Source organism: Saccopteryx leptura, chromosome 1, assembly GCF_036850995.1.
Source record: "Saccopteryx leptura isolate mSacLep1 chromosome 1, mSacLep1_pri_phased_curated, whole genome shotgun sequence".
Classification (NCBI taxonomy): domain Eukaryota; kingdom Metazoa; phylum Chordata; class Mammalia; order Chiroptera; family Emballonuridae; genus Saccopteryx; species Saccopteryx leptura.
The window spans coordinates 270558609-270578609 of record NC_089503.1 but is presented as its reverse complement, the minus strand read 5'-3'; the positions used below and the strand labels follow the sequence as shown (position 1 = coordinate 270578609).

The 20001-nt window shown below is 38.2% G+C and overlaps 1 pseudogene; it reads right to left on the bottom strand.

The window, feature by feature from the left end:
• Window positions 1-1501: 1501 nt before the first annotated feature.
• On the bottom strand, window positions 1502-6415 carry LOC136389303 (olfactory receptor 2W3-like; annotated as a pseudogene).
• Window positions 6416-20001: the final 13586 nt, after the last annotated feature.

Below are 20001 nucleotides of genomic sequence, written 5' to 3'. Positions count from 1 at the left end.
CCTCTCTATTCCCGAATGAAAGAAGCATCCTTAGCCTGACCTGTGGTGGCGCAGTGGATAAAGCGTCAACCTGGAAATGCTGAGGTCGCCGGTTCAAAACCCTGGGCTTGCCTGGTCAAGGCACATATGGGAGTTGATGCTTCCAGCTCCTCCCCCCTTCTCTCTCTCTGTCTCTCTCTCCTCTCTCTCCCTCTCTAAAAAAATGAATAAATAAATTAAAAAAAAAAAAAAAAAAAAAAAAAAAAGAAGCATCCTTGTTTCCAAGACACACTGAAAGGAACCTAAACACACAGGCCTTGTTGTGTTTCCCAATTTATTACATTTAGCTCACAGCCCATTTGTTTTATATTTCTCCACCACTGTCCACTCTTCATAAAATCTTTCAAGAAAACAATTTCTCTGGGTCTTCATTTCCTCAATAAGCCTCCTGTGTCACATAAAACTTCTATTAAATCGATTTGCATGCTTTTTCTTCTATCTTTCTCAGTTTAATTTTATGACCCAAAAGCCATCCTAAAAATGTCCAGGAAAACTTTCCCCCCCCCTATATTCTGGTCTATATTATGCAAAGAATGGGAGCAAATCATACTCTTTAGTTCCAAAGGGTCTCTGACACTAATTTTTAAATACTTAAGGATTTTGTTCTTTGAAAATTCATGTAGCAATAGAAACACCAAAAATTGGGAGTCAGAACCTGGAGTAAATCTCTGGTTCAGTTCTAATTGAGTAAATGATTAAAGCTCAAAGCCTCTTGAATGACATCAGTGACAAAGGATAATGAAAATCATGTTGACCTCTGACAAATGCAGAGAAGATTAGATAAATTAAGATTATCTGCCTCATGGCAGGTACTTAATAAACATGAGATTCTTCTCACTAATAGAATAAATATGTACCTGAGAAATAATCATGTTCTAATATTTAAATAGGTTGTGTATCATGTTATAGATTAACTTCTTGGTTTATCCAGAATCCTACACTAGACTTTGGGGAAAATGCCACAGTTTGGGGACTAACAGAAAAGAAACATATAATTTCATGAAAGACTTTGGATGTAAATTTGGTAAATAGTAAACCTCTAGCTTTCATTTAGTGACTGCAGCTAAGAAAAATAATCAAATTGTGATTATTTTGGCTAAAATATCAATACATGGAAAGTTATTAAACAATTAAAAAAAACAAAAGTAAAACTTTGATTAAAAAGGGGAGTTTCCTACTTGACACTTGTAAGAACCTATGGAAACTCATCTTTATAACTATTTATCTCATGCTCTCTGGACCTGATTCATAGCTCAGCTAGAGAGATATTTTTTATGATATGTGTTTTTTATGATTTATATTATACATTAAAATATAAAATAGCAGACAGAAGCAGCTTATAGTCTCTTATACATTGAGAAGCACAGGTCATGACTAGATCTGACTGAATAGTCTAATGCCATCATTGGCCCCTGAAAGAGATGACAGCCAGGTTGGAGATGCCCATCTTCCCTCTTCACCCTTACTCCTTTTCCACCACTCTGTCACCTAGCAGCAGCCTCTTCAGTGACCCCTACACCTCTCTGTTTCTGAGGGTGTTTCCCAACCTTTTTTGTGCCATGCCCCACCTTAACCTTTCTAAAATTTTTATGTCCCCCCCATGTAACATATTATACATAATTTTTAACATTAAAAATTGATTTGTTCACTTAATAAACATAAATGATAGGTTCTAGGAAGAAATCACTATGAAATTGTTAACAAAACACAGTAAGTAAAATTTCAAAACATATAATGAAAAACAGAAATTTAAATTCCAAATAATTTTAATACAGATTTTTCTATATTAATTTATTATTTTAATTTAGTGTGATCCTTGCGCTTGATGCTTGCTGCACAGAGATTTTATATTAGGTTCCAATTTGGTTAGCTTTAGTCTCAAGTCTCCATGTTGTGTTATATCCAGCCGATTTCTTTTTTTTTTACCAGTAAATCATTTACAGCACTAAATCCACATTCAGCTAAAAATGAAGATGGAAATGGTAGCAATAGTTTTCTTGCACATTTGGTTGAATTTGGGCATTTGATTTCTGTTTCCTCACAAAGCCATGCCATCGCTCCTTTGATATTAAATAAAGCGTTAACTGACTCATCATTTTGCAATTCTGCGAGTTCTTCTTGATACTGCATATTTGATATATCAGACAAATCCACTAACATTGGCTGCATCATCCATGTTGGGAAATCAATTTGTTTTAAATCAGAAAATCTTTATTTTAAATCAACCGACAGAATATTCAAATGATTGACAATAACAAGTAAAGCGGTATCAGTTACTTCACATTTTTGGAGCTAATGAAACTGTTTAAAGTTTTTGTTGTTAATATGTTTCTGACATAACTCAATATTGGTAATGAAACCAAATATCTTTGCTTTTGCATCAACAAGAGTTTTATTTGTTCCTTGAAGTTGCTTATTTAATATATTTAGTTTTTCAAAGATATCGGCTAAATAACTCACAAATGCTTTACCATCTATTGTTAACAGATACTTCATTTCAGGTTTGTCACTTAAAAAATCACTAAGAGTATCAAACAGTTCCATAAATCTTTTCAAACAGTTTCCTTTAGATAGCCGTCTTACTTCAGTATGAAGTAAAAGTCTCACATGGTCTTCATTTTGTTCTTCACAAAATAGCTTGAAAAGACGCTCACATTTGGCACTAGCTTTAATAGCATTAACACTTTATTACTGTATGTAATACTTCATTCAGAACAGGTGAGATGTTTTTAGCTACCAAGTTTTCCCTGTGAATAACACAATGCACAAGAATCATTTCTGGATTTGCACCTTTCATCAATTTTAAGCAGCCATTTTTCTTGCCCATCATATTGGGAGCACCATCTGCAGCACAAGATGTTATATTTTTCATTGGTATATAATTGACATCTAAGTAGTTTTTTAGCTTATTATATATATCTTTGGAGGTAGTGGTGCTTTCTAATCTTTTACAGAACAACATTTCTTCAGCAAAATGTCCTTTATCAATATATCTTACGTAAGTTATCAATACCGCCTCACTGTCTCTCAAAGTTGATTCATCCATTTGCAAGGAGAATTTTCTTGTTTTCAGCTTTTCAATAAGTTGTTTTTCAATATCCTCACTCATTTCGTCTATTCTTCTGCTAACAGTATTGTCACTGAGTGGCATAGCTTTTACATCTTTATCATCTTTTTCAAGAACTGTTTTAAGAAATGCTGATATTGACGGTTTTATTAAATTCTCTCCTATAGTGTGATTTTCTCCAGTTTTAGCAATGAATAAAGAAATTTGATAACTAGCCTCAAGAATACGATTATTAGTTGAAGTATGAGCAGTAAATAGAGACTTTAATGTTGTTCTTTTTTCAAAATTTTTCTTTAAAGTTTTCAAGTAACTCAAATCTGAATTAATATGAGCACTATGTTTTGCCCTCAAATACGCCTCAAGACGACCTCATTTCATTGATTCGTTGGTCAAGCATTGCTGGCATAAAAGACAAAAAGGAATTCGCTTATCGTGAACAGTGAGTATGAACCCAAATTTTAAATATTCCTCCGAATATTGACGAGATTTTTTCTTGCTTGCGCCACTCATTTTACTATGGGCTATAAGAAATAAAAATAAGATCAATTAAAAACTAATATTAAAATATGTGTTAAAATATATTCAATGTGACATAGAGTAAACGTATACTAAAAATTCATATTTATTTAAATGTATATAACACATTTATTACACTACCACCACAAATCAAAAGGTATCTATATTTTTTCCACTTGACAAAATTTTCTGGAAAGTTATGCTTCTAAAATTAAAATTGTCATGCATGCACTATTATAGCCCCAATAATATTTATAAAATATTAGTGCTTTCTAGCCCCGATGCAAGAAGTACTTAATAAAGAGTTTAATATTGATAAAAATAAAATCAAATACTTACCAATTATATCTATACAATATATATATGTATATTTATTAAATCAACAAGCTTTTACAACAGTTTTGACTGACACTTATTTCAAATTAACACCATCTGAATGATGTGAAACACTACAGAAGTTGCGATGGGCCAATTAGGTGAGAATAACTGCGTTGTTTAGCGAGTTTTTAAAATGTCCGGGGTTCCCTGCGGCAGACGGCATGCTCCGCGGTGAACCCAGGACGAAGTTTACTTGACGACGCCAATCACCCAGTTGATATTTTGGTCTCGTCAAACGAAAATATACTTAATAATTATTTACCGCAATTATTTAAGAATTGCATTTTTTGTTAAATTTGGCACCAATATCTAGCATTGCATTTAAATGGCCCGGGGTGAAAGAGTTAAAGTTGTGTCAAGTCCATTTTCAAATTGCCCCCCTTAACTATCGAATTGCCCCCCTGTGGGGCATGGGCCCCACGTTGGGAAACACCGGTGTAGATCAAAGGGTTCAAGAGCAGGATAACAGTGTTGTAGAAGAGGGTGAGGAACTTGCCCTAGTTCTGAGAAAAGCTGCTCCCTGCTGCATGTACGTGTAGATAATGTTTCCATAGAACAGTGAGACCACTTTGAGATGAGAGCCACAGGTGTTGAAGGCCTTTTGCCTCCCTGATGTTGACCGAATTTGTAACAGAGCCCTTACAATGTAGTCATAGAAGACCAGTGGGGGACAGGCTGTAAGCTGACAAAATCCTTACAGCCTAGGGCTTAGTTTAAGACTAAGCTCTTCTCCACTCTTGTAATACTAAGATCTTACACACACCCTTATAATACTAAGATCTCAAAACTAAGCTTTTTCCCCACACCCTTGACTGTTGCATGATGTGGGGTGGTGCACTCTTATGAGGAATCCCATTTATGCCTCAGATAAGTGGCTTTGTATCAGAGACTTCCTTATTTGTATATTGGCTTAAAGGCTTTAATTTCTACACCAGGGGTCTCAAACTCGTGGCCCGCGGGCCGCATGCGGCCCGTCAAACAATTTTGTGCGGCCCGCAGACTAATCCACGAAGTTCAAAATATTTTGGATAAAATTAAGTAAGCCTAGGGGCCTACTTGTATTTTTCATTTCTCTAGCATCCTAGCTAGATATTAGCTTAGTTAACAGCAGTTGTGATGCGAACTACAGTTTCTGGTCGTTTTGTGACACTGAGTAAACTGCATGTATGATTGTGCTTGTTGTACTGATTTTTTTTTGTTTTCAACTGCAGTGAGAAAAGTGTTGCGTAACAGTTGCCTTTTGTAGACCTAGTGCGGCCGCCAAACGGCTGTGATCTTGCTCTGCGGCCCACATGCTGAGTTGAATTTGAGACCCCTGTTCTACACTGTAAATATAAGGCAGACCAGGGACTCTCTCTTTCTGATCTTGCCATCAGCATTGAAGAGGCCTCCCAATCCCATCTTCTTTTCTTGGTGAGTCTGTTTTCTTAATTCCATGCCATTCTCCCTCAGGACCTGGAATTACTAGCTACACTGGTTCACAGCAGACCAGGATAACCATCAGGGGTGACAGCACGATGCCCACTGCCAGGACAAAGACAGTGCTCTCAATGGCATCTGTGTTTACACAGGCATCTCACACAAGAAGTGTTCCACACTGTGGCAAGTATAGAGTGACTGGGGACATGGCCAAAGAGTTGGCCACCCCACAGCCCCAGGCCACTGACACTAAGACCATGCAGAGGTGAGTATTCATGATTACCATGTAGTGCAGGGGATTATAGACTGCAACAAATCGGTCATACACCATGACGGCCAGAAGCAGGCACTCCACACTACCCAGAGCCAAAAATAGAAATAGCTGGATAGCACAGCCTGTGTAGCTGATGGTCTTGTCATGTCCACTCAGATTATAGAGCAGCTGGGGGATGGAGCCAGTAGTGCAGGGGTCGGGAAACTTTTTGGCTGAGAGAGCCATGAAAGCCACATATTTTAAAATGTAATTCATGAGAGCCATACAACAACCCGAGTACATTACGTATTATCCAATAAAAATTTGGTGTTGTCCCAGAGGACAGCTGTGATTGGCTCCAGCCACCTGCAACCATGAACATGAGCAGTAGGAAATGAATGGATTGTAATACATGAGAATGTTTTATATTTTTGACATTATTTTTTTCATTAAAGATTTGTCTGCGAGCCAGATGCAGCCATCAAAAGAGCCACATCTGGCTCACGAGCCATAGGTTCCCAAGCCCTGCAGTGAAACTGAGGTCCAAGAAGGAGAGGTGGCTGAGGAAGAAGTACATGGAGATGTGGAGGTGGGAATCCACACCAGGATAATGGTGGTGTTACCCGCAATGGTCAGGAGATATGCGATCCAGATGACTACAAAGAGGATCCTCTCCAAATGGGGCTGTCAGAAAATCCCAAAAGGATGAAATATCTGTAGGCATTATCATTGGTTCCATTCATCTCTACTACACCTGAAAAGGATATGGATATTAATAATGTACAATATAAGGCAGCACTTACTATAGGCCAGGTGTTCCTCTATGCTTTTTGCACTTGTTTACTCTTTAACCCCAACAACAGTGATATGGAATTAATAGTCTTATTATCCTGGACTACAGAATAGGAAACTGAAACAGATGTGTGGTAAGTAAACAATCCTATTCTAGAAAAGGCAGAGCTGATTTTAAGACTTGTTTGGAGGTTCTAGCAGGAGAGTGCAGCTACTCGTATACCCTTGACGGGAGAACGGTCCTCTTCTCTATCGGGGAAGGTCAACTTCTTTAACCGAGCGCGCAGCTTCAGGAAGTACGCACATGGAGTGGTGAGGGAGGAAGGGGACACCCGCCTAGCCAGCCAGATCAGCCAAATCAACCCTGGCGATCAATGGGGTGACAGATGTCATAGCCAGATCGCCCTCACATCCGGCAGAGCTGATTTTGAACCAAGGAAAAGAGCTTCAAGTCTTCATTCTTCCCTGCTGGCACTACCTCTAATTCTAATAGCAGAAGCTAAATCCTGCCATGGCCCAGCCATTAATTTTTTTCTTGAAGCACAAATTCCTGAGCTCCTGCTAAAATCTCAAAGGTTCAAATGGAATCCCAGAATAATCAATTACTAGTACTTAGAAAATATTAATTATATGCAGAATACTTTATTTGTTCTTTTACTCAAAGACACATCTCATTCATTTGACCATTATTCTTGAGGTTATATTAAAGTGTCTGAATAAACAAATAATACATGAGACAATTAAATATTACTAAATATTATTAATATTACTAAAGTAACATGTATAAAATTAATCTCCCTCCTCTCTCTTTCTCTTTCTCTTTCAATTGGGTCTTTCAATTAGGTTTCTAAGATATCAAATATGTATTTTTGTAACAAGTAATACAACTTTAATGCAATAATTTACACAAATGTGCATAAATCTCTATCAAATTACAATGCGAGGAGTTTATCACATTCAAACAAAGCATCCTGAAGACATAGAGCACAAGTCTTACAGACAATGTAGAGGAATGGATTTAATACATCTCAGGCTATAGCCCTAATTGCCCTGTTATATTTGTAAGGACCAAGAGAAGATCAGAAAATAAGCAGGGCACTAATGGAACAGGGAACTTAAGGGTTACAGGCAGGTCCTGCTCCTGTTCTGTTAGGAATAACATGCCCAAGGTCATTCAAGAAGCAGAGACAGATAGGGACCTTGTGAGGCTGAGAGAAAAAAAAAAAAAAGAAAAAGAAAAGACAAACGTTTGCATTCTATTGGTTAAAAGACCCTTATCAGAAGTTTATGTTTGGAATTCGCCAATGAGCTAGACCCCAGCCCCTGTTGCTATGCTATGTGCAGCCCCCTTAGCAAATAGGTTACCGCCACATCTGCTTCTGTATATGCTTGCTTGCTTAGCTTATAAAAAGATTTAGCTGTGAGCACTAGGCGCAATTCCCATCTGCAGCTCCTTGTGAGCACAGTGTCTCTGGACACCTCGGGAATTTGCCCCTGCACGGGTAAAACTGGCCAATAAAGTTACATCTATATTCCTGAAAGTCTCCGACGTTTGTGTTGTACCGGGTGGATGTTAGAATATTCACTTAGCCAATAAGATACAATTAGGGGATCTCAAAAAGCTCTTTACCTTTTTACAGTTTTCTCATCTAAAATAGTAATCATTAAACTACCTTATTTATTTTATAGATATGTTTTGATTTTTTTGAATTAGAAGTTGGTAACTATAAAGGCATGTTGTATAAAGCCAATGTATCGCATACACAGGGAATGGGAAACTAAGCCCATGTGGACTAAGCAGAGAACTTCTGAATAAAAAATAGTCTAATGAGAAGAAACTATCCTTAACAATTAACATGGTAATAATAACAACAAAGGGGGTTTTAGTTTCTGCTCTGGGAGGGTGGTGAGTGCTCTAAGGGGTCTGAAAAAGAGGATTACTCTTACATTTCAAAGACATGTTATCAGGTACATTATTGTAGATACCAAAAGACAACAGGGCCCTGGCCGGTTGGCTCAGTGGTGGAGCATCAGCCTGGCGTGCGGAGGTCCTGGGTTCGATTCCCGGCCAGGGCACACAGGGGAGGTGCCCATCTGCTTCTCCACCTCTCCCCCTCCTTCCTCTCTGTCTCTCTCTTCCCCTCCCGCAGCCGAGGCTCCACTGGAGCGGAGATGTCCCGGGAGCTGGGGATGGCTCCTCAGCCTCTGCCCCAGGCGCTGGAGTGGCTCTAGTCGCGACAGAGTGACACCCCGGAGGGGCAGAGCATTGCCCCCTGGTGGGCATAGCGTCGCCCCTGGTGGGCTTGCCAGGTGGATCCCGGTGGGGCGCATGCGGGAGTCTGTCTGACTGTCTCTCCCCGTTTCCGGCTTCGGAAAAATACAGAAGAAAAAAAAAAGAAAAAGAAAAAAAAGAAACAAAAAGACAACAGACAGGTAAGGTGAGCATTGACCTTTGCTAGAGGAAAATTACCTCCCTAGGACATGACTACCCACCATGCACTGCTTTTAGTTATAAAGTTTTAATTTCAGACCATCCTGCAGGCCTCCCCTAATCTTGTCAGGTTCAGCATGTGGCCCCTTTTTTGTACACAGATCCCAATTTTTTATTACAAACTTTCTATATGTGTTATATTAAAATAGATACAATATCTAAATATATATACTGAATTACTAAAAAGACTTTTACAGCCTGACCTGTGGTGGCGCAGTGGATAAAGCATCAACCTGGAAATGCTGAGGTCGCCGGTTCGAAACCCTGGGCTTGCCTGGTCAAGGCACATATGGGAGTTGATGCTTCCAGCTCCTCCCCGCCTTCTCTCTCTCTCTCTCTCTCCCTCTCTCTCTCCTCTCTAAAATGAATAAATAAAATAAAATAAAAATCTGGCTTTAAAAAAAAAAGACTTTTTTACAGAGTGAGATAGAATTTGAGACTTTTTTCATGATCTCTTCTTTATTAAATTGTAATCAATAATTATGAACTACAGTGTGTCCGTAAAGTCATGGTGCACTTTTGACTGGTCACAGGAAAGCAACAAAAGATGATAGAAATGTGAAGTCTGCACCAAATAAAAGAAAGGCTCATGCACAGATTTTTTAGGGCTCCTTAGGTAGCTATCCTGTATAGCCTCTACAGACTCGTCACTGACTGATGGCCTACCAGAACGGGGTTTCTCCACCAAACTGCCGGTTTCCTTCAACTGCTTATCCCACCGAGTAATGTTATTCCTATGTGGTGGCGCTTTGTTATAAACGTGCTGATATTCATGTTGCACTTTGGTCACAGATTCAAATTTAGCGAGCCACAGAACACACTGAACTTTCCTCTGTACCGTCCACATCTCAACTGGCATGGCCATGGGCTACTCTACTGTATACACGGTGTTCCGTCATCATCTGCGAATGCGCACATGCTGCCACACCATTCTACAGAAACTGGGAGGGTTTTCCTTTTATTTGGTGCAGATTTCACATTTCTATCATCTTTTGTTGCTTTCCTGTGACCGGTCAAAAGTGCACCATGACTTTACGGACACACTGTATTATGAAATTTAAAAATAATATCTAATCATTTTTGTTTAGCGAGTATAATCAAATAGGAAGTTTACTTGTGATATATTTTCTGTTTTTTTTATAAATCTGTTAATATATTATTTTAACTCTGTTATTGTTTCTTAACAGACAGTATTGCCCCATTCTTCTTAATAGGTCATTTTAAAAATAAATTGAAAAGGAAGAAAAATAGGAAGGGAGGAAGTTAGAAAGGCAGAAAGAAGGAAACAAATTTTCAATCACCATAATAACATAGTTTTAATACAAACTGCTGCACAATTTCAATATTCAAAAATTGTGAATTCTGTGAAATTACAGAAAAGTAGACTAGAGAGCTGAGAAAGAGCAGAATGTGGAGACAGGGCATAAATTTGATTTTCAAGATAAAATTTGTATTTCAGTCACCTGAACTGTTTTCCCCACTTGGATGCAAAGTCAGAGTGACTTCTTCAGGGAGGTTTTATGCAACTGAAAGAAAATATTCATCCTCATGGTTCACATTTTACAGGCTCTGAACCTGGAGCTGCCTCTTTTCCTCTATTGGAAACCAAAGGGGTTTATGTTCCCAGGGCTCTGAGAGAGAGAGCCCAGCCTAGCCACCAACACACAGCTCTGCATGGCAGACATAGGTTCCTCACATGGAGTGCCCTAGACCTTCACATTCTGAATAGTTCTGGGAAGGAGCAGGTATTTTATACCCTTAAATTCTAACATAAATAGTTTTTCTTTCTCTGTGTGGAGGCCCTCTCAGCACACTGGTCCAGTATTAACAGCCTGCCTACCTCCTGCCCGCAGCTCCCCTTCGGCAAGTAGCTTCTACAACCACAGTATCTTCACATCTCACCTAAATGTGCCCCTGTGCTCACACAGAGCAAATTTCATGGTATGCCATGGGCTTGTCACCACTGTCCTGCTGGGGCAAGAGCCACCTTTTATACATAGATATAGTGTAGAAGTTCAAAGAATGAACAATTAAATGCCATGGGGAAGCAATTACTGTTCAAGGTCAAAGCACTGAGCTGGAGCCCTGAGCTCTGCCACCCACATGGGGCGACTGATAGAAGGGTAAGGAAATTAGTCTAGTGACTGAGAACTGGTGGTTCTTCATGACTTTGAATGTAATTGCAGCAGTAGAGCAGCTCACCTGCACAAAGGGGACTATTGCTGTGTAAAACATTAGTTTCACTCATTTACTTGGGAGAACATGTTCACAGTGCACTGAAGTTAAGCTGTATATCTGTCTGCAACTTCTGGACAAACATTGTGAACACTATCAGCCCTAAATGTACTGCTCCACTCCAGAAATGCCCATACTAAAACCACAAGGTCAAAGAAATGTACTTTTCCCAGTTCCTGGAGGGCTTGTAGTCATGTGATTAGACTTTATTTTCTTTTCTTTTTTAATAATTTTATTTTTTTAATGGGGTGACATCAATAAATTAGGATACATATATTCAAAGAAAACATGTCCAGGTTATCTTGTCGTTCAATTATGTTGCATACCCATCACCCAAAGTCAGATTGTCCTCTGTCACCTTCTATCTAGTTTTCTTTGTGCCCCTCCCCCTCCCCCTTCCCCTCTCCCTCTCCCCCCCCCCATAACCACCACACTCTTATCAATGTCTCTTATAGACTTTATTTTCAAAACATTTTTAACCTTGAAGACTAAAGAGTTTAAAACTCACAAAATATGTGGCTACAATGACAGACGACAGGAAACAGGACCCATGTTTTTCAGAGTGGGAGCAGGGCTGCATCTTCCCAGTCAAGAATGACATTTCCCCATCATTCTTTTGGAATTTTTTTTTTCAAAAAGAAATTCACACTACAGATGGTATTTTCTCAAGTCTACCTGACAAACTTGTCCTTAACAAACTCCAGTGGCAACATATAAAAGTAATAACTTTTATTTGTGTTTCTTCTTACTTTGTCTCTCCAGCACTTTTATATCTCATCCTTTAAAAATCATTTGGTAGTGGTGAACTTGTTTTGTTATAATTAAATAACATGCGTTGTGATGTATGTGTTTATGTATAGATTTGTGTCATGTTGTATCTGTCATAATCCATAAATTTTCCAAGAGCAAAGGGTATGTTCCTAATTTTTTATTTTTCTGTTCCTTTGAGACATTCCACATGGCTTTTTAATTTAACAAGCCCATACAGAGGTGCAAACCTATTAACTGAGCTCCTAGATACTGATATCCACTCACAATTTTCATTTGTGTGCTACCAGGTACCATTAGGTCAGAAGTCAGAACATGCAAATCTGGCTGGAGAACTTCTATGCATGTAATGTCCTCGCCTTTCCTGAGTTCAGGCAGGTGCTCTACCAGGTGTAACTATACATGTAGAGAAAACAAAGGCACTTGTCCTACCCATGGTCTATGTCTTTGTAAATGTAACAAACCATGATATTTATGCAGGTGTATGGAAATGACCCCCTGTGATGCTGCCTTCCCAAGAAAAAAAATGGAGAGGGACCTGAATGGTGATCTGGGATCATTCATGGGCTGAACCCACAGGAGTCATTAGTACATACAGTGAGGTGTGCCATGGGTGCACATCACATCAAACCCTACAGCAGGGGTCCCCAAACTACGGCCCGCGGGCCGCATGCGGCCCCCTGAGGCCATTTATCCGGCCCCCACCGCACTTCTGGATGGGGCACCTCTTTCACTGGTGGTCAGTGAGAGGAGCATAGTTCCCATTGAAATACTGGTCAGTTTGTTGATTTAAATTTACTTGTTCTTTATTTTAAATATTGTATTTGTTCCCGTTTTGTTTTTTTACTTTAAAATAAAATATGTGCAGTGTGCATAGGGATTTGTTCATAGTTTTTTTATAGTCTGGCCCTCCAGTGGTCTGAGGGACAGTGAACTGGCCCCCTGTGTAAAAAGTTTGGGGACCCCTGCCCTACAGGGTCCAGACAGAAAATGAGGCCAATGAGAATTTGTCCCTTGATATATTAAATACTTATTACTTCACATAAGCAAAGTTGGGATTCACTCCATTGTTGTTTTATGAACATAAATATTGCTAGACCATTTGCTCCCTTCTTCTTCTCCCAAGAATTGTTAAATGTCTAAAAATACAATTGAGGCATAATTGGTTCCATCCTACTTGGAACAGGTCATGTTTTCCTTTTTTTCTCCTTAGACCTACTTAAAATAAAGAACTATTTTGACATTTCTTAACTAATAATTTTATGTATGAAAAATAAATAACCTTAACAGTGGAAAATAAATGTCCTTAACAGTGGAAAAATTTTATAGGTGCATTAATTAATATTATTACTAATCTAAGGAGCTAACAGGGTGAACTACTTTATTTTATTCACTTATTTAGTTTTATTTTAGAATTTGAAAGAAAGATGTCAACATATGTCAAGTTATACATTTTTTACACCTATTTTTTAAATCTTTTATTGAATTTATTGGGATAACGTTGGTTAAATAAAATTATATAGGTTTCGGGTACACAATTCTATAATACATCATCTTTATATTGTATTGTGTGTTGACCAGCCCAAGTCAAGTCTCTTTCTATCATCGTTTACCACCCCCACTCTCTTCTGCCTCCCACCATGCCCCTTCCCCTTTGGTAATCACCATACTGATGTCTGTGTCTATGAGTTTGTTTTGCTTTTTATTTTTTTGCTTAATTTCTTCCATTTGAAAAACTGACTAGGAGCAAGTATCATGAACCCCTGACTTATATTGTGTATATATGACTGTGTGTTTTTTTGTTTGTTTTGTTTTGTTTTTGTATTTTTCTGAAGTGAGAAGTGAGGAAGCAGAGAGACAGACTCCTGCATGAAGCTGACCAGGATCCACCCAGCATGCCCCCTAGGGGGCGATGCTCTGCCCATCTGGGCCATTGCTCTGATGCAACCAGAGACATTCTAGTGCCTGAGGCAGAGGACATGGAGTCATCCTCAGTGCCCGAGCCAACTTTGCTACAATGGAACCTTGGCTGCAAGAGGGGAATAGAGAGATAGAGAGGAAGAAGAGGGGGAAGGGTAGAGAAACAGATGAGCACTTCTCCACTGTGCTCTGGCCAGGAATCAAACCTGGGACTTCCACACACTGAGCCAATGCTGTACCACTGAGCCAACTGGCCAGGGCCTATATGACTGTGTTTTAATGCTCTCATAGAGGTACCTATAATAGAACAAGGCTGAAAATTTAAATAATATTAAAGTAAATAAATAAAAACTGAGTCCTTGCAGTCAGCCAGGCAACAGCAGAACAAAATTATACTCTTTTTTTTTTTTTTTTGAGTGAGTTGACTAAGGAATATGACAAAATAATGATTTGGGTATTTTTGAATAAATACAGTCAACAAGTCAGGCGTGAAGAGAATATTCCATGTAGGTGAATGTGTAGACCCTGTAGATGTGTAAAATGTACATTTTGTTCACATGCAGGCCACCTCCATCCTTCCCTCTTCATTTTAAAATGAAGAGCAGCTCCCCAGAAATGTGTACAGAGGGTCAATGCTTGGAGAGCAGATGAGTATACTAAATTCCAGTGCCCCACTTTTTCTGCACTTTGAGACACCCAGAGTTTAAATTGCTACTCTAAATGTGCTTAGTTCCTTCTGCCAGCTAATAAAACTATTTTACTTCCTGTTCCCACCAGCCCCACATATTACCCTCCTCCCACTTCTTATCATTCAGAACCTTCCCAACATGCTAGAATAATTAGCTAGTTAGTTAATTTGATAAAACACTCACTCTATTGTGGGGTAAAGGTGGATGAAATGATCAAATTAATTATTTAAGTATATAATCCAGTTTCTAATAAACTGTAGGCCTACAAACTAGTTATATAATGTTAGGGGATGACTTTTTAATTATTCTTTATAAAAATGTGGGCTAGAAAAATGCCAATGTATAATAACAGAGGAATGCATGGTAGCAGGAAAGTGATGATGAGGAAAGCAGACTCAAGGTGCCCTGTGCTTAGAGCAGATGGCACTACTCTGCAGTTCAGATGAGAAGGGACACATGGAGCATAAGTCAATTCATTTAAAAAGATTTAGTCTAGGAGACCTGAAGATGGCAGCAGAGTAGGCAGATGCACAAACTCCCAGCTCACATCACCAAACTGGATTACAAATTAATTTAGGAACAATCAGCATGAAAAACCAACTCTGGACTACAAGAACAGCTCTCAAAAACCAAGGAGCAAAGAAGAAGCCACATTGAGCCTGTTAGGGAGCGCCAAGGAGTGGTGAGTCTCTCCTGCTTACAGGAACAAAGAGGGTGTGAGGCTGAGAACACAGAAGGGCTCTCTTTCCAAGGAAAAGAGTAGTAAATATTGCTCACAGCCACTTGCCTGGGGACCTGAGAACAAGATGTTTTGAAAGGACTGGCTTATCTTCCAAAAGGAAAGGGGGGAGGGAGAGACAGACAGTGAGGGGCAGAGGAATGCATGGGAGGACCTGAGAAGCTGACTCATTCAGTGCTGGAGGCAGCCATAGCTGAGGGAGGGGTTTATCCTTCCATATAACACAAGACAAGCGGTTCCTGGTCACCCATCTCAAGATATCTCTCCAGCTCCAATCAGTGCAAGAAGACACAGCTGAAAACAAGACGTGGGGTGGAGGGGCAGAAACTCAGGTCTCCATGGAGATATGAGATAACCTCCCCCTACTGAAGCAGAGAAAGAATCCCACGCCCAGAGAGAGTAACTGGCAGATCAGGCCTTCAGAATCTCAGGTTATACCCACCACATTCCTGGATATAGTTTCACATAAGCCCCCTGCTGAGATCAGTAAACAAGACTACCACCCAGATAACTGAAAAGAAAATAAACAAACCAAGACTTCAAAGTGGCTCTACTAGAAAAGCCAAACCTGACAGTGGATTACAAACAACAGCTGATGCCAACCCAAGAAGACCTAGAAATAACACAACTGAAAATTGGAGGCAGACAACACCAAACTTAGACTCAACCAGCCCTACAAACAACACACCCAAAAACACAGACATAATGACAAGACAGAGAAGTGCAATTCAAATGAAACCACAAGAGAAATCTCCAGAAAAGGAACTGAGTGATATGGAAATAACCAAACTGCCGGATGCAGAGTTTAGAATAATGATTGTTAGGATGCTTAGGGATCTTAGAACAACAATGAATAGTCATTACAAACACCTAAATAAAGAGATAGCAAGTATAAAAAAGGACATTGAAATATTAAAAAGAATCAGTCAGAGGTGACAAATACAATATCAGAAATGAAGACCACAATGGAAGGAATTAAAAGCAGGATGGATGAAGTTGAGAATCAAATCAGCAAGTTGGAGGACAAGATGAACAAAGGCATGGATGCAGCGCATAAAAAAGAAATGAGACTCAAAAAGTCTGAGGAAACTCTGAGAGAGCTCTGTGACAACATGAAGAGAAATCACATCTGCATCATAGGGGTTCCTGAAGAAGAAGTGAAAGAACAAGGAATAGAAACTTTATTCAATCAAATCACAGCTGAAAACTTCCCTAAATTGATGCAAGAAAGAGTCTCACAAGCTCAAAAAGCAGAGAACTCCATTAAAGAGAAACCCAAAGAGACCTACTCCAAGACACATCATAATTAAAATATCAAAGCTAAGCGATAAAGACAAAATATTAAAAGCTGCAAGAGAAAAGAAGGCTATCACCTACAAAGAGCCCCCATAAGGATGACATCCAACTTCTCAACAGAAACACTTGAGGCCAGAAGGGAATGGCAAGAAATAGTCAAAGTAATGCAGAACAACAGCTTACAACCAAGACTACTTTATCCAGCAAGGCTATCATTTAAAATTCAAGGAGAAATAAAAAGCTTCCCAGACAAAAAAACCCCAAAAACTCAAGGAATTCATTACAACCAAACGAATGTTGCAAGAAATGTTAAGGGGCCTGTTGTAAACAGATCAAAGAGGGAAAAGAATATAGCAAAAGAGAAATACAGCTTTAAAGAATAAAATGGCAATAAACAACTACATATCAATAACAACCTTAAATTTAAATGGATTAAGTGATCCAATCAAAAAATAGGGTAGCTGCGTGGATAAGAAAACAGGACCCATACATATGCTGTCTACAAGAGACACACCTAAAACAAAAGATGTACATAGACTGAAGGTAAAAGGATGGAAAAAAAATATTTCATGCAAATGGAAATGAAAAAAAGCTGGGGTAGCAATACTTATATCAGACAAAATGGACTTTAAAACAAAGACTGTAGTAAGAGATAAAGAAGGTCACTACATAATAATAAAGAGAGCAATCCAACAGGAAGATATAACCATTATAAATATCTACACACCTAATATAGGAGCACATAAATATATAAAGCAGACTTTGATGGATATAAAGGGCGAGATCAACAGCAATACTATAATAGTAGGAGATTTCAATACCCCACTAACATTACTAGATAGATCCTCAAGAAAGAAAATTAACAAAGAAACAGCAGACTTAAAGGACACACTAGGTCAACTCAATTTAATATATATCTTTAGAACATTTCACCCTAAGGCAGCAGAATATACATTCTTTTCAAGTGCTCATGGTACATTCTCTAGGATAGACCACATGTTAGGACACAAAATCAGTCTCAACAAATTTAAGAAGATTGAAATCATATCAAGCAGTTTCTCTGTTCACACTGGCATGAAACTAGAAATCAACCACAACAGAAAAACTAAAAAAATACTCAAACACATAAAAACTAAATAGTATGTTATTAAATAACAAATGGGTAAACAATGAAATCAAAAAAGAAATAATAAAATTCCTAGAAACAAATGATAATGAGCAAACAACAACTCAAAACTTATGGGACACAGCAAAAGCCGTCCTGAGAGGGAAGTTCTTAGCACTATAGGCATTCCTTAAGAAGCTTGAAAAAGCTCAAATACACAACCTATCCCTTCATCAGAAAGAACTAGAAAAAGAACAGCAAGTAAGGTCCAAAGGTAGTAGAAGGAAAGAAATAATAAAGATCAGAGCAGAAATAAATGATATAGAAGCTAAAGAAACAATACAGAGAATAAATAAAGCAAAGAGTTGGTTTTTTGAAAGGGTAAAAGATCGACGAAACTTTAACAAGACTCACCAAAAAAAGAAGAGAGAGGACTCAAATAAATAAAATTAGAAATGAGAGTGGAGAAATACAACTGACACAATAGAAACACAAAATATTGTAAGAAAATACTATGAAGAACTGTATGCCAAAAAATTAAACAACCTAGCTGAAATGGACAAATTCCTTGAAACATATAATCTTCCAAAAATCAATCTGGAAGAATCATAAAACCTAAACTGACCGATTATGACAAAAGAGATAGAAACAGTTATCAAAAAGCTCCCATAAAAGAAAATCCCTGGGCCCGATGGCTTCACAGTGAATTCTACCAAATATTCAAAGAAGAACTAACTCCTATCCTTCTCAAGCTATTTCAAAAAATTCAAGAGGAAGAAACACTTCTAAGATCCTTTTATGAGGTGAGCATAATTCTGATTCCAAAACCAGGCAAAGACAACACAAAGAAAGAAAATTATAGGCCAATATCCCTGATGAATTTAGATGCTAAAATCCTCAACAAAATATTAGCAAACTGGATCCAGCAATACATGAAAAAAATCATACATCATGATTAAGTGGGATTTATTCTGGGGAGGCAAGGATGATACAACATTTGTAAATCAATTAATGGGATTCGCTACATAAACAAAAGGAAGGAGAAAAACCACATGATAATTTCAACAGATGCAGAAAAAGCATTTGATAAAGTCCAGCACCCATTTATGATCAAAACTCTTAGCAAAGTTGGAATACAGGGAACATACCTCAACACGATAAAGGCCATCTATGACAAACCCACAGCCAACATTATAATTAATGGACAAAAATTAGAAGCAATTCCCTAAAATCAGGAACAAGGCAAGGGTGCCCCCTTTTACCACTCTTATTCAACATAGTACTGGAAGTCCTGGCTACAGCAATCAGACAAGAAGAAGAAATAAAAGGCATCCAAATTGAAAAAGAAGAAGTAAAACTATCATTATTTGCAGATGATATGATACTGTATATAGAAAACCCTAAAGTCTCAGTCAAAAAACTACTGGACCTAATAAACGAATGCAGCAAGGTGGCAGGATATAAAATTAATACAAAGAAATCAGAGGCATTTTTATACATGAACAATGAACTGTCAGAAAGAGAAATTAAGAAAACAATCCCCTTACTATTGCAACAAAAAAAATAAAGTACCTACGAATAAATTTAACCAAAGGGGTTAAAGACTTATACTCAGAAAATCATAAAACATTGATAAAAGAAATCAAGGAAGACACAAACAAGTGGAAGCATATACCATGCTCATGGTTAGGAAAAATAAACATAATTAAAATGTCTATATTACCCAAAGTAATCTATAAATTCAATGCAATACCAATTAAAATATCAATGACATACTTCAAAGATATAGACCACATATTCCAAAAATTTATATGGAACCAAAAAAGAACACGAATAGCTTCAGCAATCTTGAAAAAGAATAATAAAATGGGAGGTATCACACTTCCTGATATCAAGTTATACTACAAGGCCATTGTACTCAAAACAGCTTGGTACTGGCATAAGAACAGGCATATAGATCAATGGAAGAGAACAGAGGACCCAGAAATAAACCCACATCTTTATGGACAATTGATATTTTACAAAGGAGGGAAGAGCATACAGTGGAGTAAAGACAGTCTCTTTAACAAATGGTGTTGGGAAAACTGGACAGCTACCTGCAAAGAAATGAAACTAGACCACCAACTTACATGATGCACAAAAATAAACTCAAAATGGTTAAAGGACTTAAATGTAAATCGTTAAACCATAAGCATCCTAGAAGAAAACTTAGGCAGTAAGCTCACCAACATTTATCACAGCAATATCTTTGCTGATTTATCTCCACTGGCAAATGAAATAAAAGACAGGATAAA